Below are 27,018 nucleotides of genomic sequence, written 5' to 3' on the forward strand. Positions count from 1 at the left end.
ACCCTTCTGGGAACCACATGGAGTACAGATTGAGGTGGGTGTGGAGAAACCAGAGACAGGGGAATCAATTAAGAAGCCACTGCAATTCAGCAAACGACAAGAACAAAAGGTAATTTAGTTAGTGGCAGTGTGGGTGGAAAGGAAGGAGCAGATTCTAGAGATGTTTTATTAGCGTTTTTTACTATAAAGACAAGACTTCCCTTCTGGCTGGTCCAGGGAATTTCTGGCATTCCAGCATACCTTCAGCGGGAAGCTGAAGCCACATTCCTCCAGCGAATGAGCTGAGCAAGCAGAGCCCCAGTTGTTTCCCAGATCTAGAACTTGGTGCTTCTTGGCAGAGGGGCCCCCTACCTGTGGGAGGCCTTCTGTGGAACATCCCACCTGGCACTGGGACCTGCAGGCAGCCCCTAGTCCCTCCCTCTCCCACTCGGAGCACTGCACCTGCCCCACCTCCCTGCAGAAGGGAAGCCTGCACTCGCCAACAGCAAAAACTACCGCTCCAACAGTCCCATCTCCGACTCTTCCCCACAGCCCTAGAGCTGGGTCAGATAGAAGGCATCCAGGGAGAGGCAGTGTTTGCCAGAGAGGCCAGACCCTAAAGGCCTCCAGCCAGTCTGGGATGCTGGCTCTGTCCAACCCTCCAACCCATATTCATGCAGGAAGCACAGCCCCCCATAAAGGAGAGTGGGTCCATGAGTTCTTGGCAAGAGAGGGAGGGAGACATCTCTCCATCTCAGTAGGGGAGATCGTGGGCCTTAGTCAGACCCAAGTTCAGATCTCACACCCCACTCCCACCAGCGAAGGGACTGTAGGCAACTGACAGAATGTCTGAGGCTCTGTTTCCTCTTTTGTAAAGGACAGGGGAAGGAGCAGCCTCGCAAGATCACCATGAAGGCCAAATGATATGAGGCACATCTAGCAGCCAGCCTGCTGCAGGCTCTCAGCAAATATTCCTTCCTGCCTTCCTTCTCCACAGCCTTAATCATGGGAAGCCCATTCCTTTGACAGCTGACAGGGAGATCTCAAGCTGTCCAGATGAAGGATCTCAATTATCTATCCATCAATGTGTCTGTAAGCTCCCTGTGGAACAGGAAGAACCACTGGCTACAGACACGAACAGCTCTGCGCTGAGGGCAAATGGGCACCCCCACCCTGCTCACAATTTACAATTCACTCTGACACCAAGCCACCATGCTGAGATTCAAACAAGACCAAAAGGACCCACCAGTCACATGACCATCCATTCTTGCTGTTGAGCACACCAAAGTGATGACTATGTGTCTTACTTGGTCCTAGCAACTCAAGTTTATGCAGCACTATGAGAGACGGCATCATCTGATCCTCTTCGGAAACCTGTTAGGACTCTCTTCATCTCCCTTTTAAAGAGATAAGGAACCAAGGCTCAGAGTCAAGTAATGTCGCCAGGTCTGCACACCAGTGATGCATTGTGGGGCCAGCTTCACATCCACAGTCCACCGCCCACGAAGGAAAGCATGATTTTAGGTTAAAACCAAGCATTCCTGAAATGAGTCCCCCCGAAATGTCACTCCCAGCTATCACCCCAGAGACCACTCAGACACTTCTCAGAGAAGGCAGGCTGGGGGACAACTTGACCATGGTACCTACAACTTGTCATAAAGGATCTGAAAAGGCCATTTAACTAGCCATGGCCTTCTCCACTGAAGACAATTGTCAAAGGATTGATGATTGTCCAAAAGGGCCATTTTGTCTGGGCAGAGGAAGGTAAGGAAATACAGGGTTTAGGGGACATTAAAAAAAAAGACCGAAAACTGGGAACAAAATTGCAGCAGGGCTGAGATGACTTCAGCCCTGGGAGACAGAAAGAGTGAGACCACCTTCTCTAATAAGCAATGGCCAAGAGACGAGGGCTTTCTCCCCGTATGCCCCATACACCTCAGTGGGTTCATGTCACCTGCATGGCCGCTGGTAGGGAAAAAGAGAGGGCTGGGATGGCAGGACATCACTGAGGAGCAGTCCTAGGAAGGCCAGCCAAGACGGTCCAGGGAGGGATGGCCAGGGGCTGGGGCCTGGAATCCAGCAAAGCCAGGTTCAAACCTTAACTCAGATTAAGTTACTCAACTTCAGGCTCAGAGCTTACAGCTCAGCAGCTAGGGTTCCAGCCACATACATGGGAGCTGGTGGGTTCTAATCCAGCCGGGGCCTGCCAAACGACAGTGACAACTACAACAATAACAACCAAAAAAAGTTACTCAACTTCTCTCTGCCTCAGTTTCCTTACCTGTAAAGTGGGGGGAGGGGGATATGTCAAGTGCCTAGCACAAGGCCTGCTAGACTATTAACACTGCCAGCCATTCTGTCAGGAATTCTCATTGTCTTTGAAAGCAGCTAAAGTCTGACTTGTTCATTGCTTTTAAGATTCTAGAACATGTTCCTGTATGAGTCCATTTACATGACACGTCCCAAGCTGCTCTGGTGTATCCTTGTAAAGGAGAAACTGGACAATGCCAGATGTGGCTGGAACATGCATGCCCTGAAGGACAGCTTTCCCGGCCCCTGCTTTATTCCTAAGAGGTCAAGAACTGGTCACACCCACGCCAGATTGTGCAGACGGACAGGAACACCTGGGGGGGGCGGAACTAAGCATAGGAGTGAGGCAGAGCAGGACGGCCCCTGAGTTGCAGGCCCACCACGGGGGAAGAAGCAGCCAGGGAGCTACTATAGGAGCTATTCCCCAGGCCTGGGGCAAGGTGACACGGCTCAAGAAGATACACACCGATGTGCACACACAGACACAGAAGCACACATGTGCATACCTGCCACTCTGCACAAGCTCCAGCTAAAAGGGGGGGGGCATCCAAACTAAAGAGGCTGTGGACCGCCAGCCTGAGACTTCCACTTACCACACTTCTTAAAGAAATCAGACCATTGACACTAACAAGGTACTTGGTAAGGGCTTTACACACACAGCTGGCCCTCTATACCTGTGGGCTCTACAGCTATAAATTCAACCAAATGCAGATCACAAATGTTTGGGGTAAAAGGTATGGTGTGAACTGTACAGTACTGAACATGTACAGATTATTTTTCCTTGTTATACTATATTGTTCAGCTATAACAATTATTTATATTGCATTTTCATTACATAGGTGTTATAGGTGATTAGAGATTATTTCTAGTATACAAGAGGGTGTGCATAGTGATAAATACAAATACTATATGGTTTTATGTAAGGAACTTGAGCATCTGTGTATTTTGGTATTGAGGGGGGCTTTGGAACCAATACCCCATGGACACCAAGGGATTACGGTACTGACTCACTTAACCCTTACAACAAATCTGTGAGTGAGACCCTAACATAACCAGCCCCATTTTCACAGATGAGTAAACTGAGGTCAAGGAGCAGTCCCAGGTCATGTGGCTAGTAAGGGGTGGAGTGAGGGTGTGAACTCAGGCAGTTCAGCTGCTGAGTCCAGGCTCTTAACCACAGGCTACGTAACCTCCATGAATGGCCGAGATGTCTGGAGCCTAGTATGCATCAGGCCAGTACTGGGCATCCTGGTCCAAGTATCCTCAGTTACAAAGAAAGACCCAGAGGGTCAGGGGGCCAGCTCAACACCCCCAGAACTGACTTACACTTGGGAGAGGCTAGCACCACACACTACTCTTCCAGGTGCTGGGTTTGACCTTATGGTGGGCCACTCTGTCCCATGGTCATAGCCCAGAGGTAGACCTCTCCCACTGTGCCCACCAGCACCAACCCAGATGGACATATCATGGGCCCTGAGCCACAAACCTGGGCCAAGAGCCTTCCAGAAGGCCTACTGGACCAGCAGAACCTGGGAAAGAACCCACCAGCCTCAATACCCTTCCTCAGCACATAGTCCTCTCCTCCTCAGGGGTCTGGAAGCCACAACCTACTCGTACCTGTGCAGAAAGAGCCAGAGAGCAAGGGCCACTGCTGTTCTCCAATCACAAGAGCTCTGTGCATTTAACCTTCTGATGTAAAAGGTCAAAGCAGAGAGAGATGCACACACACTCTTGCATAAGACCCAATTTCACTCACAGACAAACTTCAAGGCCAGTGGGCAGCAAGTGCTGCCGGCCAAGCATGCAGCGGAGCTTGCGGTACCTCATGGCCCAAGGGAGCAGCCGTACCTCAGGCTGCACGCTCATGCTGTCACGCACAAGGAGACCAGTTCCCTCAGGCCTGTTCCCAGGTGCAGATGGAGGATAGCTCACCTGTGCTGAGAAAAACCAGGTGACCCCTCAAAGGCTCTACGTCTCCCATCCTCTCGCCTTTGCAGTCAGCCCCAACCAAGGGCCACATTAACCAGAAGGGGCCACTGACAGCACTGGGCCCATCTTGAGATATCTTTAAATTACCAAATCCTAAAATGTTCTAAGATGTAAAAGGCCTTTAGGATGATAAACAGATGAACAACTGTTGAGGAAAGTGAAGTCCTGGGAAGGACAGTGACTTAGTCACAGGCACAGAGAAAGTCTGAAGGCAGTGCCAGGACAGACCCCTGGTCTCCATCCAGTGCTCTCCCCCATAGTGGGCGGCAGAAGGCCTGGGTTCAACCCGCTTTGTGAGCAAGTGGCTCAGCTTGCCCGCCAGTTCCCTATTTTTATTTAGCAAACAGGGACTATTTTAAGAAATGTCTAAATGCTAACTCATTGCGTCTGGGGACGTAGGTGTTATTACTATCCCCACGTGGGAATGAAAGTCAGACAGAGAGATAAAGTAACTGTCGGTGGTGGGAGGTGAACTAAGCAGTATTATTCCATAGTCCCTGAGCCTTGATGCAGCTTTTGTCTGGCTGCACCCACCTCTGGAAGTCAATGACATGCCCTGAGCAGCTCCTCAGAGGTGCAGGGCTGGAGACATCCCCAGGGCAGCTCTCGTCTCAGCAGCCCCCACAGAAGAGTTCTTCCCACAAACCCCCCACACTCACTCCTAGACCACAGAAACCAGATTCAGGCAGAAAACGGATCCACGTGTTTACTATCAGCCCCTCCAGAGACCTGGAATGTGCCATCGAGCCACCTCATCCTCCGATTACTGTCGGGAGAGAGGACTGCCAGACATGAGGCTGGTGGCCCTCTACACCCCCGTCCGCCTGCCTGCCTGCACCCTCACAACTCCAGGCCCACAGTACCAAGGCCCGAGATCAGCAGAGCATGAAGCCGCACTCCTATGTGTGGCCTTCTCCATACTCGAGAACTTGAGTTTTCTTCTTGAAAAAGGAAGCCATTTCTCAATATGTTGCTACACACAGACACTGAGAAACATAAACTAAGAGGCAAACGGGCACTGGCCCCAAAGGGAGGAAGGCCGGGGGGCAGGGCTGGTATGGGTCAGCGTGCCCAGGGTGGGGGCGGGGGGCCACCAGAGAACAAGGACACGCCGTGTACACTTGCGTCCATCCCAGCATTGTTTACAAGACGGACAACAACCCTAAGACCCAACAATAGAAGCGCCACTGAGTAGGTTACAGTAAAGCCACTGAAGAAGTTATTACGAAGCCACTGAGCAAGTTTACAAAAACATAGAAGTTTTTTTGTATTATTCTAACGACAGGCAGAATAAACAACACAAAAAAGAAAACTCTCCATGAGGGGTGGGTACAGCTGGGTAGGGAAAAAAACTCAAATGTTTGCCTAAAAAATGCAACTGAAATAGCAGAAATGTCAACCCTGGGTGAGCTGATGTGAGCGGGAAGCTACCGGTAATCATTTTCTTCCTTCCACTCTGGGTGTTTTCTAAATGTTCTCTAATTGCCATGGCCTGGTTTGATAAGGCTTTTAATGATAATAGTATTTTCAACTGTCAAAAGAGGAAAAGGGACTGTACTGGTGCGTCTCTTTCAGCAAGGGAAGGCGAGTAGGGAGCCGGCAGGCGTGTCCCACCAGAGGCTGCTGTGCTGGTTATGGCCACCTGCCCTGCTGGGTCTCTAGATGGAGCAAGACCTCACTGATGCAGAAGGAAAGAGGAGGAAAGGGAGAGCAATTTCATGAGATGGCACTGGACTCACTTCGCTGAAATGTGTGGATTTTGTTTGTTTGTTTTAAGAATAATATGTGTAGGCTGGGCCTATAATCCTAGCACTCTGGGAGGCTGAGGCAAGTGGATTGCACGAGCTCAGGAGTTCAAGACAAGCTAAGCAGGAGGAAGACCACATCTCTAAAAAAATAGCCCGGTGTTGGGCAGCACCTGTGGCTCAAAGGAGTAGGACACCAGCCCCATATACCGGAGGTGGTGGGTTCAAACCTGGCCCCGGCCAAAAACTGCAAAAAAAAAAAAAAAAAAAAAAGCCGGGTGTTGTGGCAGGGGCCTGTAGTCCCTGCCTCTTGGGAGACTGAGGCAAGAGAATCGTTTGACCCCAAGAGTTTGAGGTTGCTTTGAGTTGTGATACCACAGCATTCTACCCAGGGTGACAAAGTGAGACTATGTGTCAAAATAATAATAATAATGATGGGCATCTATGTATCCAACCTTTCAAGAGTGTCAAGTGCCTACTAGTTTACCCTGCATAGAGCCAGCCCCTGCAGGTAATAGAGATATGAAAAAGACCCATTTCCCATCCTAAAGAACTTACATTCTAGTAGGAGCCATAGGTACCAATGCAAAGGTCTGAAGACATACACTGCTGTGAGAATTCACACGTGAAAGTTAGGACTTTCACCGTCAGAGAAAAGATGGGTATCAGAAAAGGGTTCAGAGAAAAGGTGGGCCTTGAAAAGGTATGAGTCCCTAAGGAGGTCTAACAGGCCAGGGAAACCCCTGTCCTTAACAGGAAGGAAGATATACAAAATGGGGACAAATGGACAAAGGTTTCTGGCAACCTTGGCAGAGAGACGCCACGTGGTCCCCACGCAGGCCAGTGGGAACGTGGAGTGGCACCGCCTCCCTGGAGGGTAGCCAGGAAACAGGTCACCGTGGCCAGAGCCTCACGAAGTGATGACACACACCCCCTTTGAACAAGACTCCACTTCTAGGAACTTATCCTAAAGAAACAATTAAGTGTAAGGCCACTCACAGAAGCTTGCCAACCATAGGGAAGTAGGTAACTACATTCTGGTATGACGGTGACTAAAACAACTTAGGCAACTAAAAAAAAAAATAATAATCCTATCTTAAAAGACTATTAATCGACAAAGGACAATGCCCATGATATTATAGGAAGTTAACAACTCAAGAAAACTATGTTTGAGGTGCAAGGCCCATTTATCTTTTGGGTTTGATCTTAAACCTTTATTTTTCTTTTCTCAATTTGAGGTTCATTTCTATTTTACGTAGACAAATAAATATACCAAAATGTAAACACTGGAAAGAGGATTCTTGTGTTGTTTTTAGTTTTCTGTGTTCCCTACAAATGTGTAATCGTCAGATGTTATTCAAACTGAAAGGACAGGAGGAGGAGAGGGAACACGAGACCAAAACATAGCAGGAGCTAGAAGTAAAGTACGGGTCTGTCCTGGGGAGAGAAGCGGTGAGATTCCCAGCTGACCAGAGCTGGGGCCACTATTTCCTAGGCTGTGTGCCCTGTCACAAATGACTGAACCACTCCTGAGCTTCAGTCCCCTCCCACGAACACAGGCGAGGACATGAACACATTTGTGTGCATTTGTTGTGGGCGGGGACTGAGCACCTACTTGGTACACGGGGCAAGGACCCCCATCAACTCTCTCTCAGAAGTTCAGAAAGTCAGAGCCCTTTCTACAGACCAGTAAAATAAAATCCACCCTGGATGCACCCAGAGGAGGTAGGAATATTCATTTACAAGATACATACATCATCAATGTAATAACAGCACTTTGGGGACACAGAGAAGTGCTGCCTTAAAGACATTGTACATGTATCCCAACTTCAGAAACATTAAACTATCAACAGGATCTACCCGAAAAGCAAGGAACTATGGAAATTTATCTCTTCTGAAGACAGCGATGACTAGAACAAAGCATTTGGCCAAAGCCCAAGACATTAACCTTGTCCTCATGCTTCTTACAGAGTCTGACTTGTGCCCCAACAAGGAAACAGACAAGAAGTTGGGTTGCAGGTCCTGAGCAGAACTGTAAGCTGCAGGGGTGAGGCCCCACCCTCCGAGGAAACAGTTTTGGAGTGGTGAGTGCTGCACTCATTCTCCTTGGAGCCTTCCTACATTTCTCCAGTCTGACATTTAGGGAGATTTACGCAAACATCTGCAAGGCAAGCCTTGCTGTCCGACCTGGGGTATCCTTGGCCCCAGCCAACCTTGTCTTCTTCTATATGAAGAGGGTATCAGGGAAACCAAGGCTGCTGCCTTAAAAACAAGTTGCTACATCCTAGAAAAGCTTCCTGCTTAGAAGAAACACTTTGGAAAGAAGTGCAAACTCAGTGACCAAACTGCAAGCAATCAGAGCCACACCTGTTCCTAAAGGCCAGGCTTTGGCAAACTCATCAACATAAGCCTTCAGTGCAGCTCACCTCCTCTCCACTCTAAGTAGTCGTGCTTCTTACCATGGGCCAGGCACTGTTCCAAGTACTTTGCATGTGGAAGAAGAAACTGATGCACCAAAGTAACCTGCCCAAAGCCAGAGCGAGAACTAGCCCATGGCAGTGACTCTACACAAATTTGGAAAGCGCGTCCCTTTCTCTGCACACACAGAGCACGGCCCCACACAGGGCAGGATCCTGGCAACAAGGGCAATCTAGATTTCAGGACCCCACACCCCTGCTTGATTGTGCGCAGCCCTGCCCAAGATCACCCAGAGAGTAGGAGGCAGAGCTGAGAGATCTGCCACCTGGCTGCCACGTCTGCTCCCACAGCACAAGCGTGTACAGTCTCATATTAAATGAGGGGTATGCAAATTAATTAATACACTCCCGTGATACACAGAAGTGCTGATTTGGGTGACTGGGAGTACCAGTTCTGTGTCTCTAGAGTGATCACATTTTCAGCAATGTTAGGAAAATGCTTTGACATTTACAACTTTGTGGAATAAAGGGTTGTTTTTTTCTTTTTGTGTATGATTTCTTTTTTTCTTTTCTTTTCTTTGTTTTGAGACAGAGTCTCACTACATTGCCCTTAGTAGAGTGCTGTGGCGTCACAGCTTACAACAACCTCAAATTCTTGGGCTTAAGCCTAGCTAAGGCTATTGCCTTAGCCTCCCAAGTAGCTGGGACTACAGGCGCCCGCCACAATGCCTGGCTATTTTTGGTTGCAGTTATCATTGTTGTTTAGCAGGCCCGGGTTGGCCTGGAACCCACCAGCCTCGGTGTATGTGGCTGGCACCCTACTCACTGAGCTACGGGCTCCAAGCCAGTCTTTTTGTATGATTTCTAACAGGAATATTTCTAAAATGTGCCCCATCCTTCTCTGCCTTTTAGGACAGAGCAGGCCAAATATAACTTAACCTTGTTGACCTTCATACCACTGTCCTGGTCCTGATGCCCTTCTGCCCCCTTGCCTCTCCCTCACACCCAGAGAGGAGACCACCACCTACAGGGTCTCTTGACCCTGGGTAATTAATTTCTTTTTTTCTCCTCCTGTAATTGCTGCTGGAGAACTGAACATGCAGGTGGGTTGGGGACATTCAAAGTTTGGGGTTTTAACCTCCATCCTCTGGCTTAGTGGCTCTCTGACTTGCTCCTACCAAATTCCTTGCCTTTCCCAATCCTGGGTGGCATCCCACCAGCCTACAGGTCCTTCTGCAGAGACTGCAGAGGTCACTGCCCTGAACTCCCTCAACTTGCCTTCGTTCCTCAACCTCCCATCTCTCCTCCTCTCAAAGGGACCAGATGTCCTTTGCCTCCAAACCCACATTCAGGTTTGGGTTCCTCCCCTCGAGCCCCAAGTCTCTGAAACATTCTCAGTTGTTCACTGTTACTCCTCCATTAGTCTAGGTCTCTCCACGATACCAAAACTGCTCTTGCAGATGCCCCCCACCCCCAGGCAGTGCACTCACTCCAACCCTCACCCTGCTTGGCCTCACAGGGGCATCTGGCACACGTGCTCCCAGCCATGCCTGCCCCTAGCTGCCTGGCTCTCCCTCTTCCCTTGTGCTCAGTAGCCTCCTTCCCAGGACCCAGCAGACATACAGATGCCTCCTATTTAAAAAAAAAACTTGGCCAGATGCAATGGCTCAGCCCTATAACACTAGCATTCTGGCAGGCCAAGGTGGGAGGATCCCTTGAGCTCATGAGTTTGAGGCCAGCCTAAACAAGAGCGAGATCTCCATCTCTACTGAAAACAGAAAAACCATAAAAGGCATGGTGGCGCATGCACCTGTAGTCCTAGCTACTCCAGAGGCTGAGGTAGGAGGATTACTTAAGCCCAGGAGTTTGAGGTTGCTGGGAGCTATGGTGACCATGGCCCTCTAGCCTGCGTGACAAAGCAAGAGACTATCCAAAAAACACTTGCAGCCCCAGCCCCTCATAAGTTCCAGACCCACCTCTTGAACTCCCTCGTGGATGCCTACCCCAAGTGCAACAAACAGGTCTGAGCCACTCGTTCTCCCATCATCTAGAGGCCTCCCACTTCCCATCTCCCTCCTTCCTAACTGAATGCTGAGGGTTGGCCGGCCCATTTGCAGCTAGGTGCAGCTGTGTGACTAAGGTATGGCCCATTTGCAGCTAGGTGCAGCTGTGTGACTAAGGTATGGCCAATGACGCATAAGCGGAGGTGTCAGGTGGTCATTTCAAAAAGACTATCAAAGCCCTTCCTCCACCCTGCAGCCTGGAAAGTTGATGTGAGAACTTAAGGTCCAGGAGCCACTTTGGAACTGAAGGGTGAGGGATGGCAGGGGGTCAGCTGGGAGGAGTCTGACTTCACAAGGACTTCGTGGACCCACACCACCAGCCTGGGGCCACCTCCTTATTTTATGTGTGAGAAAAACGACTAGCTCGCTGGAGCTCCTGTTACTTCAACCCCATCTTAACTCATATTCTATCCAAACTGGTCTCTTTCTGCATTCTCCGTCTAGGTCAGTAACACTGACATTCACGAGGTGGAAGCCCGGGGCTGGCTAATTAATGGTCAATTTTTCCCCATTAGATTGTGAGTGACTTAATGGCGGGAAGATGTCTCTCATGTTCTAAATAAGATAACTCAAGCCTACAAAGAACGGCATCTTTCTAAGATTTTATGCTTTGGCTGCATTGTTTTGATTTTTTATTTTTTACATAACAGAAATAGCATCTTCACTATTTATATTCTGCAACTTGACTTTCTACCAACATTTTCCTTAAGTGCAGCAGGCTCATTCATGTGAGTCAGACGGAACCCTTGAATACTCCTACATTGTATATACATACCATTTATTGATCTGTTTCCCTGATGATAGGCATTTATGTTCCTTCTAGCTTTTCATAACCACCAAAATTGCTACAGTGTACATCCCTCTTCCTCCTTGAGCACCTGTGTGGCAGTTTTTTCTTTAAGAGACCCTAGTAGAGTGCTATGGCATCACCGCTCACAGCAACCTCAAACTCTTGGGCCTAAGCGATTCTCTTGCCTCAGCCTCCCAAGCAGCTGGGATTACAGGCGCCCGCCACAACGCCCGGCCATTTTCTTGGTTGTAGTTGCCATTGTTGTTTGGCAGGCCCAGGCTGGGTTTGAACCCGCCAGCTCTGGTATCTGTGGCTGGCGCCCTAGCTGCTGAGCTACAGGCTCTGAGCCCTGTGTGGAAGTTTTTCCGGTACAGATACTAGAAGTGAAATTTCTGACTATAGGGTGTGTGTATCTCTAATTTTACCAGATATAATCAACCTCCTCTCAAGAGGAGCTGTACCAATTTACACTCCCCTGGGCCCTAAATGAGAAAGCACCTTTCCCCCCGCCATGCCGTATTATTAAATATTTCTGAACCTCCAGTTCCTCCCTAACATAACGGTCCCAAGACTATCTCTCTCTCTCTTTTTTTTGAGTCTCACTTTACCACTTCAGTAGAGTGCCATGGCGTCCCAGCTCACAGCAACCATAAACTCTTGGGCTTACGTGATTCTCTTGCCTCAACTTCCCAAGCAGCTGGGACTATAGGTGCCCGCCACAATGCCTGGCTATTTTTGTTGTTGTTGTTATTGTCATTGTTGTTTGGCAGGCTTGGGCAGGGTTCGAACCCTCCAGCCCTGGTGTATGTGGCTGGCACCCTACAAGCCAAGCTTCTTTTTTCTCAATACTCTGAACCAGCTACAGCAGAAACACAGGAATCCTGAGATCCTCTCCCCAAAACGCTGCCTGCCTGCTGCATGAGGACGGTCCACCCTGTAAGAAGCAACCTAGCTGGGCAACCAACATTTAGAGCAGAGACCACTCGTCCCTCCTCACATACGACACCCCCCGTAAGATTGATACAGTCTCTTCCCTCCTATAACATTTGGGAAGGTTGGTTTTCTGCATCGCCACCCTCAAATTATTTCATGGAGAGACCACTCCCTCAGGCCCTCTACAAAAACCAACATAAAGTCAGAAGAGGACGAGATTTAAAGAGTCCTCCAGATGCTAGAAAGATACATCTCATCCTGGGTGGTGGCTCAAGAATGTCTCCTGATAAAGGAAAAGTCCCAGGCAGAGAGAGGGGCCAACTTGTTTATTTCCAAACATAAGCCAGATTCCAGCTGTGACATGTATATTGGATCTGGCAGGAGGGCCACAGGGAGAGGGCCTGGAGCTGCCTGGAGGACTAGGCGGTTGTTTATTTTTAAGTAAGCCAGTGTTTCCAGGATCAAGCTCATTGCCCCTTCCCAGTCCTGTTTTTCCTGCCTCTGCCTGGCCATGCATTTTTCATCTGAACTTGTCTCAAATGCAAGAAAGGTAGTCACCTTGACGCACTTAATGCGGGGAGTTGGTGGGGGGAGCTCCGTGTCCCACAACATTCACTGACACCTGCTCTGTCCAGGCACTGGCACGGAACAATGGCCGTAACCCAGCCATAACCCACAACTTGCCCGCAGGGAGTACACAGCCTAGAAAATAAACATTTGTGATGTTGTGTGGAAAGATGTGATGATGGTAAACAACGTGCAAGATCAAGGGGAGCAGAGAGAACGAGGAGATGGGCGCTAACTAGGCTTGGTCTCCCTCCCAGCACGGGCGATGAGAGGACATCTTTATCACCAGCATGTCATAATCCCAACCACCCTCATTCCCCATAACCGTGAACATGAGGAGTAACAGGGCAGCAGTCGGTGCTTTGGGAAAGCCTCCAGCTCGATACCAGGAAACCTGGCTCCCTCCCACTTTGCCGCCATCAAAGTGGCCTTTGCCAACTCATTGTCCTTCCTGTGGGTAAATGAGGGTAGAGACAAGTAACTCAGGTGTCCTTTCAGTCCAGGCATTCTAACCTGAGGTTCTCAACCCTCGCCGTGCCGTAATCACTTGAGATGTCCCACCCAGAGATTCAAACTTGCCAACAGGGTTAAGAATCGTTGTGGCAAACCACGTTCAGGTGGTGGCAGCCACCCAAGCCTACAGGCCAGGGATCCCATATTTCAGCCTGAGCTCAGAACCTACCCAAAGCTAAGCGGACCTCAAGCCAAAGATCCCCTAAGTGCCTGTTCTTTCTCTCAGGGATGCAGTGATGTAAGGAAGAGGAAGACAGCTTTCTCCTTTCGTCCATTAGGAGAATCAGGTGAGGGCGAAGGCAGCACGCCCTCCCACCTCCTGGATGGAGGCCTCAGGAGCTGGAGGCAGCGGGGCCTGGGAAACTTGGGCGGGCACCACCCGGCCTCCCTGCCTGTGAGTCAGCCCAAGAGGCCTCTTTCGGACACAGGGGCAGAAGAACAAAAACCCATTGTGCACGCGCTGCACGGAACAGCCAGCGGAGACAAGGAGACTCTAGGGCCAGTGGCGCTGTTAGCATTTTATTTGTTTGTTTTCATTTTATCTGACAAATCTTTAGTAGACACAGCACTTAACTATGTGCCAAGAGGAATTCCAGTATTAACTTGCTTAATTTCTAATCATCCTGTGAGCCACAAGTTCAGAGATTTCCAGAGCTTATGTCCAGGGAGGGGGCAAAAATTAATTCTCCCCCCTCTTTAGGCACATAAAACCACCCAAGGATGCTATTTACCTACTGCGTTCTGCTACCACCTTACCTATTGTCAAGGTACAGACACCACCTGGATCTAGGAAGAGTCCCAGGGTGTGACTTAAATCCCTTCCCTACAATTTACAGGAGGCCATCTTCTATAAAAGAACGGAAGTTTTCTCATGACAAGGTAGGAAATATTTGGAAGTTCAACTCCACTTGTTACATGAACTTGGACAAGTTTTAGAAACTGGTCTCATTGTCTATATAAAATGGGCTGGGCGTGGTGGCTCATGCCTATACTCCTGGAACTCTGGGAGGCCGAGGTCGGTGGCTTGCCTGAGCTCACAGGCTTGAGACCAGCCTGAGCCAGAGTGAGACCCTGTCTCTAAAAATAGCCAGGCATTGTTATAGGCGCCTATAGTTCCAGCTACTTGGGAGGCTGAGGCAAGAGAATAACTTGGGCCCGAGAACTTGAGGTTGCTGTGAGCTATGCCCTCTACCAAGACTCTGTCTCAAAATAAATAAATAAAATAAAAATAAATAAAATGGGAACAGTGCAGCCTATCTCAGAGGGGTGAAAGTTATGGTGTAAAATGAAATAATTAGATAATAAAAGTTTGGCAAAGGACTTGACCTCAGCTGTGGGTTTATTCCCTTCTCCCACTGCAAAGTCTCCCCTCCACTGCCCTGCCACCACCACTAACTGGGACTCTGCTGTTCCTTATACTCATTATCTATCAATCTACCAGAGCTATCTATCTCCACTTCTGGATGGGGAAACTGTGGCTTGGATAGATGAAGAGCTTCTCCAAAGGCTCACGGCTCTTAGATGGTGTGGGTCCCTCATCAAAGCCCCAATGCCCACCCAGGCCTGGAGTTTAAACAATCACAGAGACCAACAGAGTTCCTTACTTTTTCTGTTAGGTTTGGTTTTAACTATGGCAAAATCCTCCCCCTACACAAACCCAGCAGTGATGAATGCTCCTATCACAGGCCCCACAAGTCCAAGGCAAGGCTGTGCAGAGAAGGGCAAGGGGTCTCACAAACGGGGATAGCTGGAGTCCTGTGACTCCTGGTGTGGCACAGACTGACCATCGCCATCCAGGTTCCTTGTTCTCGGCATCCAACTTGCGGCAGAGAGGAAATCATGCCAACACTGTGGAATCGCCAAATGCTTGGTGTTGAAGGACCCTCAGTTTCCCCAGCTGTAAAATGGGTGTGGAGAGCAGTGCTGCTGAACTAAGCAATCCTGAAGGGATTTCACATCCTCCTCCCTCAGGGAACCCTAAGGAAGTAAGTAGCTGATTCCACCTCAACATTGCCCCACGCTTGAGCCATAGGGCAGGACTGGACCTGCATTTGGAGAGTGGGAACGAAGGCCCAGAGAAGGAACATGGTTTACAGATTTGGCCACCAGAGGGGTGGGGAGATAGTTGGGATTGTTAAGAGGTAAGGGCCCACCAAGCAATTTTAATAAAACAAAAACCTCATTTCCAGACCCTGAGCACTCCTGCCTGCAGGAAAACCACATCCAGAGTTTCCATTTGCTGACCACCAAGAAGGCGTCTGGTCAGGTGTACTCCTGCCGCCACCAATACCACCACCGGCAGCCTTCCAAGGCCCAGAACAGAGCACTTGTAGCCTGGGTGTGAGCAAAAGAGCCCGGGCTTCAGGGTCAAGCCAGCCTGGAGTAAGCACCACCCCTGCCGCTGGCCGCATGACCCTGGACACATTGCCCAACATCTGAGCCGTAACTCCTCACCCTAACACGCTATGCAGGGTTACCACACGCGCGTCCTACCTCAGCACTGGGTGGTGTGGGCCCCAGCGAATGGCAGTTTCCTTGAAGGGCTCCTTCTCTGTCTTTTCTCCACCATAGCACAATTTAGGGATATGGAACTTTCCCAGGACCATAGAGACAACATCCTTTTACTGAGGAGTAGGGGCTGGGGGGGCATCCTCATACACCCTTCCTGCCCACTAAGCATCACAGCCTTAAGCTCTCCCCATGCCTGCCAACGGAGTTCTTGCTCCCGCCTCCACCTTCCCACAGAACTTGCCAGCACAGACATCCATTATTATCGGAGAGGTCCACCTCCCCAGACAGACTGGGGGCGGCGGTGGCTGGCAAGGCCCTGGATCCCCAGCACAGCACCTGGTAGAGAACAGGCACTCAGAAGACGGGGACAGGTGGGCAGGCAGACTACAAGCACCAGAGTTCACAAACCCTTCTCCGTTGTTCCAGGGGAAATCTACACTTCCCAGAGAAAGGACAGAAAGGAAACTATAAGGTGCTTTTGAAATAAGTTATCCTCTGCCCTTTCCTTTCTCTTTAAGAATATTAAAGTTCATGCCAAATTTCACAAGTACAGCTGCCACGCCCAGTATTAAATCATTTGAGAAATGAAAAGGTGCAGCTGTTGCTTCATCTTGCTGCCAAACCTAATCCATCCGAGTCATTCCACACCTCCAAGGCCTTGTCCACAGGTTCCCTCTGCCTGGAATGCCCGCCCCCAACAAAGTTCCTGCCAGCTCCCGCCTGCCCATCCCTAAGCCCTTCCTTGAAGTGCCCTTTGAGGCCAAGATGGATTTCAATCACAGCATCCCTAACAACTCATTGCACTAATTGATTTTTGAAGTCTTCACTCATTAAGAGGCCATCTGAGACTAGCGGCTCCCTAAGGGCCCAGTCCCTGTCCTATTTACTTCTGTATGAAGAGCATCTGGTCTGATGTGGTAGCACCTAGCAAGGCATAACTAATGTCTGAGTGAATAAACAGCTCTAAGTCTTTAACTGCTTTAGCTTACAATGGTTTCTCTTCCTTAGATATGCTCCTGCCTGTATCTGAAATCATTCCAGGCCTCCAAATCTTCTACTTACAATATGAGATTAATGACATCCACAACTGCAGAATATAGCTTCCCCCCCCCCAAAAAAGCAGGGGTTAAAATATAGCAATGGGCCAACGAGGATTCCCTAACATCACCCAAGAAAACCAATCAGTCTTCAATTCTAAAGGGTTTCTTCCAATTCCAGGTAAAAATCCATCCAACAGGGTGCTACGTAGCCATCCTCAAAAACACATGTGATTTATCATTCAATGAAAATGGAAGGTTATAGAGCAGGGTACATGATGACTCCATCTTTTAAAAATTCTCTCTATATACTGGATGCGGTGGCTCTCACCTGTAATCCTAGCACTCTGGGAGGCTACGGCAGGTGGATTGCTTGAACTCATGAGTTTGAGACCAGCCTGAGCAAAAGTGAGACCCCAGTCTCTACTAAAAACAGAAAAGCTCAGGTGAAAGGATCGCTTGAGCCCGAGTTGGAGGTTGCTGTGAGCTATGACGCCACGGCACTCTACCCAGGGTGACAGCTTGAGACTCTGTCTCAAAAAAAAAAATTATCTCTGTATTTACATATATTTAACAATTATTTTTAAATTTTCTTTTAAGTTTTTTACATTTTCTCCAATGAACATATGTTAGTTTTATAATCAGATATAAAAATTATGGACAGGAGAGAGGGAGGAATAGGGGAGAGAAAGAAAGGCAGTTCACTCTGCACTAACACAGAAAGGGAACAGGGGCCAAGACCCATCATGACACCTGTTCCTTATGCCCCGGTGTTGCTCCAGCCATAGATTTATCTCTGTCATCAGCTAAATATGGCTCGGTTTGGTCTCTTCCCAAACATCTTCCCAGGGTAACCCAACTCCACACTGAACACGTCCCATCTATGACAATGATGATGTTAATAATCATATCAAACATTTACTCTGTGTTAGGTACTATTCCATTTAACTCATCCTCATTTACTTCTTACCAGGACCACAAGGCAATTATTACAACTCCCCTTTCACAGATGGGGAAACAAACACAGAGAGATTAGGTAACTGGCCCAAACTCACACACCTCCTTTTTTTTTTTTGTTTTTCTCCTTTGGCTATGGCTTGGATGTCATAGGTCTCTTAATTAGAAAAAAATCAGGTTTTCCAGACATTGTGCTTATAAAACAAAGCTTTATGCAACAGGGACAGGTGACTGAAGGAGGGAGTTATGCTGAGTGGTGATGGGAAAATTAGCAATAAATCAGCCACATAAAACAAACTGTCTGACATCACCTTGATTGGAGAATATGATTAGAAACTCCTTCCCCCCATTAAAAAAAAAAAAAAAAAGTACGATGAATTCTCTTATCTGACAGGCCAGAAGAGATGAGGCTCTGCCTAACCTAGAGAGGGTCCTTCACGCCTTCACCCAGAGCCTTGGCCCTCAATAGGTGTGCACGTCTATCACGTTCGGTGACCTGGTCCCCTCTCCCATCGAAAGATTATAGAAAGCAAAACATTTGAAGGCAAAAAGAACCAGGTGTCTAGAAGCAAGTGCAGAGGCACATGCTGTGACAGCAGTAATGAAAGAAGGGGGGAAAAACTACAAAGCAAACCCCAGATTCAAGAAGTGTAAGTTTCTGGGACCATGAAATGAGACTTAAGTGCCTATTCAAACCACACCACAATACAGCCTACCGAGGTTCCAGCCACAGTGGGGAGAAAAAAGCGGTCATTAAATTGTTTAGATTTTGAACGTGTGTGCCTTCGTGAACTACAGTCACGAGTTGCTTAACAAAGGGGATGTGTTCTGAGAAGTGCATCATTAGATTTTTGTCACTGAGCAAACAGCACAAGGGTGTACTTACACAGACCTAGATGGTGCAGCCTGCTACATACCTCGGCTATGCAGTAACCTGTCCCTCCTCGGCCGCACACCTACCTATCCAGCATGTTACGGTACCCACTCCTGCAGGCAGCTGTAACACAGTGCTAAGTATTTATTATCTAAACATATCTATATATATCTCTATGTATGGTAAAAATAATGCATTTTAATGCCATAGAACCACTATCTCATACAGATATATATTATTATAACCCTATAGGACCACTGCCATATGTCCTTAGTTGACCAAAGCAACACTGTGTGGCATATGACTGTATTTTAAATGATTAAAATACATTTTGGTGCTCGTACAAATTCACTTTACCTAAAACGACTCTTTTCCTATCATTGGTCCAGCGAATTGTGGCCTCTACCCTTAGCTGCTTTCCCATGTCCATGCTCCCCTTATTCCTTAACTTTGCAGATCCCTGATTTTGTTCAGATAACAATATACTGGCTCTTGGGCTCCCTTCTAACCAGTGCTTGCCACGTGATCCAGTTCTAGCCAATGAACCCATAAGGGGAACCCTATTGCCTGGTACTTTTAGGAAATTAGTTCTTCTCATGAAAATGGATAAGCAGCAGTTGGCTGAAGCCAACTTCTTACCTGGAATGCAGACAAGAAGCCTAGAGATTCAGCAGCCATCTTGACAGCATGAGGCTGCGTGGTGAGAATGATAAAAGTAGAAAGACGGGAGGTGGCAACATGCAGCCCTAGGACTACCTGTCTCTAGACTACTTGCTCCATAAGAAAAATAACCTTACTTGTTTAAACCCAGTGTTATGGATCTTCTGAAATATGAACCCACCCAAACCCTAACTGGCACATTAAGATGATAACACCAGGGTGATAAACACGACTCCTAATATCTCACTGTTTTCCTACAAAGTATTTTTGTGTCTTTGGGATGACCCAATAAAACACGGGCTAGCCAACCGTTATTTACTGGGAGCTTGCCTAGCTGTTGCAAGTGGCAAATGGCCATTAATTGGTATTGTGTCTTTGCTAAGCTGACTTGCTTTTGCAACTTGGAATTTAGTTAGGAAACAAAAAGTGCTTTATGGCAAAGACATTAGTGCCACAATGGGATCTTTCTGCTTTGATTGTGAAAACACATTAAAGGCTTAGCCTGCACTGCAAATAGCGGCCAGGAGACTCAGCCCGCCACGACTTCAGCCTTGCTGACCATTCGTCATTCCATACGCTGGCGGGGTGCCAACCCACTCGGGAGGAAACACCGCAGGCAGACACCAAGGCTCAAAGGGCTTGGGCGCTCAGGTCCATTCTGGAAGACTGTGATGAACAAGCTGTGCCCCCAACACAGCTGTCCTGGGGTGTTCAACCTACAGCTCACGGGCTTTATGTGGATTATTGGAGGACAGTTCTACTTATCCAAGGTGTCAGATATCGTGAAAATTACACACGGACCTTTTATTTTGCTCATCAGCTTTTGTAAGTGTTTGTGTACTTAATGTGTGGCCTAAGACGACTCTTAATCCAACGTGTGGCAGAAGAAAAAAAAAGCTGGACACCCCTATTAGACCCTGCTCACTGACAGCTATGCACTGCTCCCATATTCCGCCCACAGGGGTTAAACATAGCAGCAAGCAGCTTCCGTACTCTAATTCCCCGCAACATCTCTGTCCTCAAGAGAAGCCCAGAGACATCCCAAGGGGTACGAAGACAGAACAGTCAATCAAGCTTTCCTGGCATCTGGCAGACACACACTTGCTAAGCCGCCCCTCCCCACTTGCTTACCAGGCTGATGTGAAGGAAGATGGAATGAGATGCAATGACGCCACCACTAGGTACACCCAACAGAAAATGTGTACACACACACAGAGGCTAAAAAGAGTCATGGCCAACACCGATCACAGCAGGGTTTTCTAGTAACATCCTCAAAATGTAAATGAGCCAAACATTCATTAATGGGAGCATGAACACAAACTCTGTGCTGGTCATTCAAATACTACACAGCCATGAAAATGAATGACAGCCAGAGGCAACAAAAATGCATGGATTTCATGAACATGATGTTGAGCAAAAAGAAGCCAGACGCTAAAGAATATATTCAGGGCTGGGTGCGGTGGCTCACTCTGGGAGGCCGAGGCAGGAGGATGGCTTTAGCTTAGGAATTCAAGACCAGCCTGAGCAAGACCGAGACCCCATCTCTACTAAAAGTCGAAAAATTAGCTGGGCATCATGGCATGTGCCTATAGTCCCAGGTACTCAGGAGGTTGAGGCAGGAGGGTCGTTTAAGCCCAGGAGTGTGAGGTTGCTATGAGCTAGGCTGACACCATGGCACTCTAGCCTGGGCAACAGAGTGAGACTCTGTCACACACACAGAATATATATAGTATAGATCTCCTTACAGAGTTTAGGGACACATACTAGTGACAAATAATTGTTTAAAGCAGTAAGAAAGTAACTGCCATAAAAGTCAAGTTAACGTTACTTTTGGCAATAGGGGAAGGGTTATGCAGAGAGACTTCTGGGGCGCTGGCAGAGTTCACCTTGTTGATTTGGACAGTGGTTACAAAGGAGTTCATTTTGTGATCACACATCAAGCTGTACGTTTGTTTGTGCACTCTTCTGAATCTGTGTTGTATTTTATGATATAAACAGTTAAGAAAGGAAAAGGAACGATGCCTTGACACAAACCTAGCCTGCTGCAGGTGCTCAACCCACCTTAACTGAACCGGAATCTTATGTTGCCATCCTACCTCTCGGGGGTGCCCCATGCCCTTCTCTTCAGAGAAGGAGTGCTCACATTTTTATTCAGCCAGAAACCGGCAAGGACACAGAGATCATCCTTCCCGGGATGCTTCAATTACACTAACCTCTAACTCCCAATACCAAAAGCATGAGCTCCTTTGAGGAAGGAAAACAGTTGGGGTCACACACATTTCCTCCCCAGATTAGTGATGATGCCGAACACAGGAGCAGCTCAGACACCACAACAGAAGCCACTACAGGGACAGAGGGGTAGAAGTTTTGCTGCAGTCATCCGGGCAAAGGGGCTAGAGCCAAGTCAGCAGTCAGGACCTTGATGGTGGGGGAGGAGGGGTCCAGGATTTGGCCCTCTCCCAGCTCTCAAAGTGCGCTCAAGCTAATTTAATGCACACGTGACTGCTATCAACTGCACAAAGCCACTTTATTACTTTATGTTGAGAAACTGCCACCTTGGGTTCTGCTATCCTCTTGCCCACATCGGCCAGCGTATTCTCCCTGGTAAGCAGATGTTTGTCAGGGGAGCTTGTCCTTACTTAACACCAAAAGTACTTTCAAGGCCTGGCACGGTGGCTCACACGTGTGACCCTAGCACTTTGGGAGGCTGAGCCAGGTGAATTACTTGAGCTCAGGAGTTCAATAACAGCCTGAGCAAGAGCAAGATCCCATATCTACTAAAACTAGGAAAACTACGTGGGTGCTGTGCCGGGCACCTGAAGTCCCAGCGACTGGGGAGGCTAAGGCAAGAGGATCGCTTGAACCCAAGAATTTGAGGTTACTGTGAGCTATGATGTCATGGCACTCTACCAAAGGCAACGAACTGCAACTCTGTCTAAAAAAAAAAAAAAAAATGGGGGTGGGGCAGCACCTGTGGCTCAAGGAGTAGGGCACCGGCCTCAAATACTGGAGGTGGTGGGTTCAAACCTGGCCCCAGCCCCCCACCAAAAAAACTTTTTTTAATTTAAATTACAAAAAAAAAACTAGTTTTTGTATTTTATTAAGTCAAATACACATAGATCATGGATACATTCATGCACATGTGGGGTACAATGTGCTGATTTTTTTTTATACGATCTAACGTGACTACATTTAACTAATCAACATAGCTTTCATAAACTAGTTTTAAGAACTGCCGCGTATGGTGACATTGGCCAAACAAATCCGGATCCCTGCAGCTAACCAGAGCAAAAGTCTTGCAGGCAAGCCAGGGGGAACACACAGAAGGCAAACGCTAAGTGCTCCCTCCATGGGCAACCTTGCCTGGGGAATGCCATCGTTTGCCTCAGGAACCTCCCGTTCTGAAGCTTCCAAGACCAACAAGTCTGCCTTTAAATCACACATTCCCTCTAAGGCCCAAGAATTCCCTACTCCCACCCCCACTGTACCCTGAAGTCCTGCAGGAAACGTGGCCGACCTCTCCACAAGCTCTTCCCGAGTGGGGTCTGATGGCTCCAGGGGGCAGGCTGTGTGGTCCTACCTTTTTCAGGTCTAGAACCCAAGTGTCTACTGTCACCCCTGCACTTCCTCCCAGCAAAGTGGCCCTCAGTGCCCAGCCGGGAAGCAAAGCTTCCCCCAGGGCTCACCTGCCACCTCCCTAGAATTTTCCAAGCACTCAAACTGGAAGGGCCACAAAAGACCCTTCCCAGCTCTGAGATGCCTTGATGTCATGTTTTCCAGTCCCAGCCAGTTGTCCGTATGTTTCATGGTCTCCCTCTTCAGAGCCAACTGTCTAAAAGAACAAAATGTATCAAAATCTCTGTCCAGGAGACTCCTCCTCACCTGCCTCACTGCTTTTCCCCCTAAGAAAGACGTAAACAGCAAAGGAAGCTCCTTTCTAGAGCTTCTAAGGGGAAGTTTTTCCAAGAGCTGTGTGTGCCCAGGAATACTCATCCCTACCTCTGAGACTCTAAGGCCGGGCTAATGGTTGTCCTGCCTGCCCTCAAGGGCATCAAGGAACAGAGAAGATGCCTCCCTGCCAATGGGGTAGAGCCACCCTGAATACTGAGACAACGCTGGCTCAGAAACAGCCTGGGAGGCACTGCAGGTGCTCAGAGAATAAAATGCATTCAATGTAGGCGGTGCCTGTAGCTCAGTGGTTATGGTGCCAACCACATACGCCGAGGCTGACAGGTTCGAAACGGCCCGGGCCAGCTAAACAACATTGACAACTGCAACAAGAAAATAGCCGGGTGTTGTGGTGGGCACCTGTAATCCCAGCTACTTGGGAGGCTGAGGCAGGAGAATCACTTAAGCCCCAAGACTTGGAGGTTGCTGTGAGCTATGACCCCACAGCACTCTACCAAGGGCAACATAGTGAAACTCTGTTTCAAAAAAAAAAAAAAATGCATTCAATGCAAGCCAGAAAACGGTATCCGTACACTTGAAGAAGAGGTAAGACCAGCACGCCCAATAGCCCTCAGCTAAGCAGATCATATCACCACCACCCACGCATTCAGGGAAATGAAGTGGCAACTGAGCTTTTCCTCGGGACACACCAGGCACAGACAGTCTCAGCATTCAGTATGAGGATCTGGATTTCTCCAGCTCCCGTGTTCTTTCTAAGTCCATCATCTAAAAAATGTCCACACAAAACGACTGCTCATGTCGGTATCACGTGCTTTGCTGGTACCCAAGCTTTTCATGTGTACTCGCTTATTCCTTATGACATTTCAGGGTGTGTTTGATCACTGCTAACATTCCCCCTTTTATAGATAAGGAAAATTGAGGCTTGGGGAGATGGGGTGACTTGTCTCAGGTCACCAAGATAATTGTAGCAAGAAAAAGCAGTGTTGAGGGACAGCCCTGCCACCTTCCCAGGATAACTGGGGATGGTTTCCCCTAATAGCTGGTTCTGCCACAACTCAGTCCTCAAAAGGCAGGCTCAGAAGTCCACAGAAAAAGAAGAAACCACAAAGGTTATCTCCAGGCAGGGCACAGCACGCTGAGGAAGCAGCCCAGGTGGATTTACATGGAGACAGAGATTGCCCAATTCTGCTAAATGCTAAGAGCAGCAGGGGGGCAAGGTGCTGGCACTTGAACTACTGTCCTCCTCAGGCCCCTGAAACTAGGATTATAGAATGACCTCTACTACCTATGAGCCAGACTGCCCCACCACGGCCTCTAGATGAAGAGGTCAAGGCCAATGGTTGGGGGCTGCCCCACAACACACACACACCCCCCTAATGAAGGCCTCTGGCCTCTTTAATGTATGTTGATTCTGTGTTTAACTAACTTGGCCCAGGAAGCAAGGTAGAGAAATGCCTGGAATGCAGGAAACTGGGCTTTGCCACTCACCGCACAGAGGATCCGCCAGGGCGGCAGCACTGGCTGCTTGGCCTCTCTGCTCCCGGCTTCTCTGATGGCTCTGTTCAAAATTCAGGCCCAAACCTGGTTAACACAGGAAAGGGTGGCCCAGGAGAGGCAAATGGGCAACCTGGGTCTATCTCAACCCTTCCTGCACCCACTGTGAGCAAGTATCCAGCCCCTTTGTTTTCATCAGGAAACTGAGGGCTGGAGGGAAGAGGCGCTGAGCCCAGAGCACAGGGGGATGGGGCAAAGAACATGAGCTTGGCTCACGCCTGTAATCCTAGCACTCTGGGCCGAGGCAGGTGGACTGCTTGAACTCATGAGTTCAAGACCAGCCTGAGCAAAAGCAAGACCCTGTCTCTACTAAAAATAGAAAAACTGAGGCAAGAGGATCGCCTGAGTCGGAGGTTGCTGTGAGCTATGATGCCACAGCACTCTACCCAGGATGACAGCTTGAGACTGTCTTAAACAAAAAGATAAAAAACAAACAAACAAACAAAACAGAAAGGGGCTTCACTACAAGCTCCTGGCACCCGCTATATAGCACGACTACAGGCCAGTTTTTACAACTCTTTTCCTCAGTGATCCTCATCGGCAAACTGGCGTTATGGCACCTCCCAGGCAGGTGGGAAGACTCAGTGGGATGATAACACACCCAGCACAGTGCTTGGCAGGCCCCGGGCACCCCATCAATGGTAGCCATTATTCTAACTGCCCGGAGCCAGGATTCCAGCCAGAGCTCATGATTCCTCTGTCCAGTGTGACATCCTCGAGCCTATGTCTATGCCCCCAAAGTCCACCCTAAACCAGCCACTGCATCCCTCTGACAAGCTCCCTCAGTGACCTGACTTCCTGATCCCAAGACTCCAGAGGTATCACCAGGGTGGCTCCACAATGAACAATGCCCAGGGCACTTGCTGATTCTTAATTTAAGTGGCAGGTCCAGGAGCAGGAGAGACTAAGGGCACCAGGGGGCCTGGGAGGTGCCAGTGTCTCATGTCTCCCCTCTTGAGGCAAGTTGGCCCTTCATGGGCAGCAGGGCAGCAGCTACCAGTCTACACTCTCTAGAGCAGAGCAGTACTGTCCATAAGTAGTGTAATGTAAGCCCCTTATGGAATTGTATACGTTCTAGCTGCCATACGTGTATCAAAAGGAAAAAAAAGATACCAATTCTAACAATACATTGTATCAAACCAAACATACCCCAAATATCACTTCAACCATAATCACATACAAAATATACGAAATCTGTATTAAAAATTAATGATATTTTGTGTTATTTTGTTCGTAATGTCTTTTTTCACTGTGCAGTTTTAGCAGGGCACATCCCCATTTTGAACTTGCCACAGTTTTGTGCTCAATAGCTACACGTGGCTAATAGCTACCATACTGGAAAAAGCAGAGAAAACAATTCAATTACCGCAGACAGTTCTACTGGACAGTGCAGATGTCCTCTCTCGTTAAATCCTGTGAGTTTGCGGGTAGGAGGCTGGCAGGGGTGGGGCTCTTCTTTCTGAATTACCAAAGGGACTGATTTCTTTGACAGCTAGGGGCTGACAGGAAATACCTGTTTGTCTGGCTATAAAAGCTTTCCCTTCCTCCTTCCTCAGGCTTGGGCAGGGCTGGGGGGTTTCCAGGACACCTGCAGAGCCCAAAGCACCATGTCCCCCAGGGAGATGAACCAACGCTCACACCACAGAAGAGAAAAAGGCAGCCTGAGGGGTGAGAGAGAAAGGCTGACCCTCAGCAGGGCTCAGGGCAGCCCCTTAGCTGGACAAGCCCCTCACAACACCCAGTTGCCAAGTGTAAAGGGAAAAGGTGACCCCAGAGAACTCCCACCTCTGCCAGCCCCCAAGACTGCTCCCTCCAGAGTGAGGATAAAAAAGGAAGGGGAGGCGGAAACAGCCAAAATGTCCAACCCCAAACACAGGTTGGATAAAGTCACCTACATCCACACAACCAGATATCAGGCAGTCATTAAGAACACCACAGTGCGGGCGGCGCCTGTGGCTCAAAGGAGTAAGGTGCCAGCCCCATATGGTGGACGTGGCAGGTTCAAACCCAGCCCCAGCCAAAAAAATAAAAAAAGAACGCCACAGTGAACAAATTACTAATAAGAAAAAGTGTGCTTTGTTAAACAACCACACTAAGCTATAGGATTTTACCTATACTACCTCTTTTAATTACCGGAGCAAAGTCAGAGTGCAGCTCCCCAAAGTAAACCATCAATGGCGGCTCGGCGCCTGTGGCTCAAGTGGCTAAGG

Source organism: Otolemur garnettii, unplaced genomic scaffold (assembly GCF_000181295.1).
Source record: "Otolemur garnettii isolate 467f Iridium unplaced genomic scaffold, OtoGar3 scaffold00112, whole genome shotgun sequence".
NCBI classification, from domain to species: domain Eukaryota; kingdom Metazoa; phylum Chordata; class Mammalia; order Primates; family Galagidae; genus Otolemur; species Otolemur garnettii.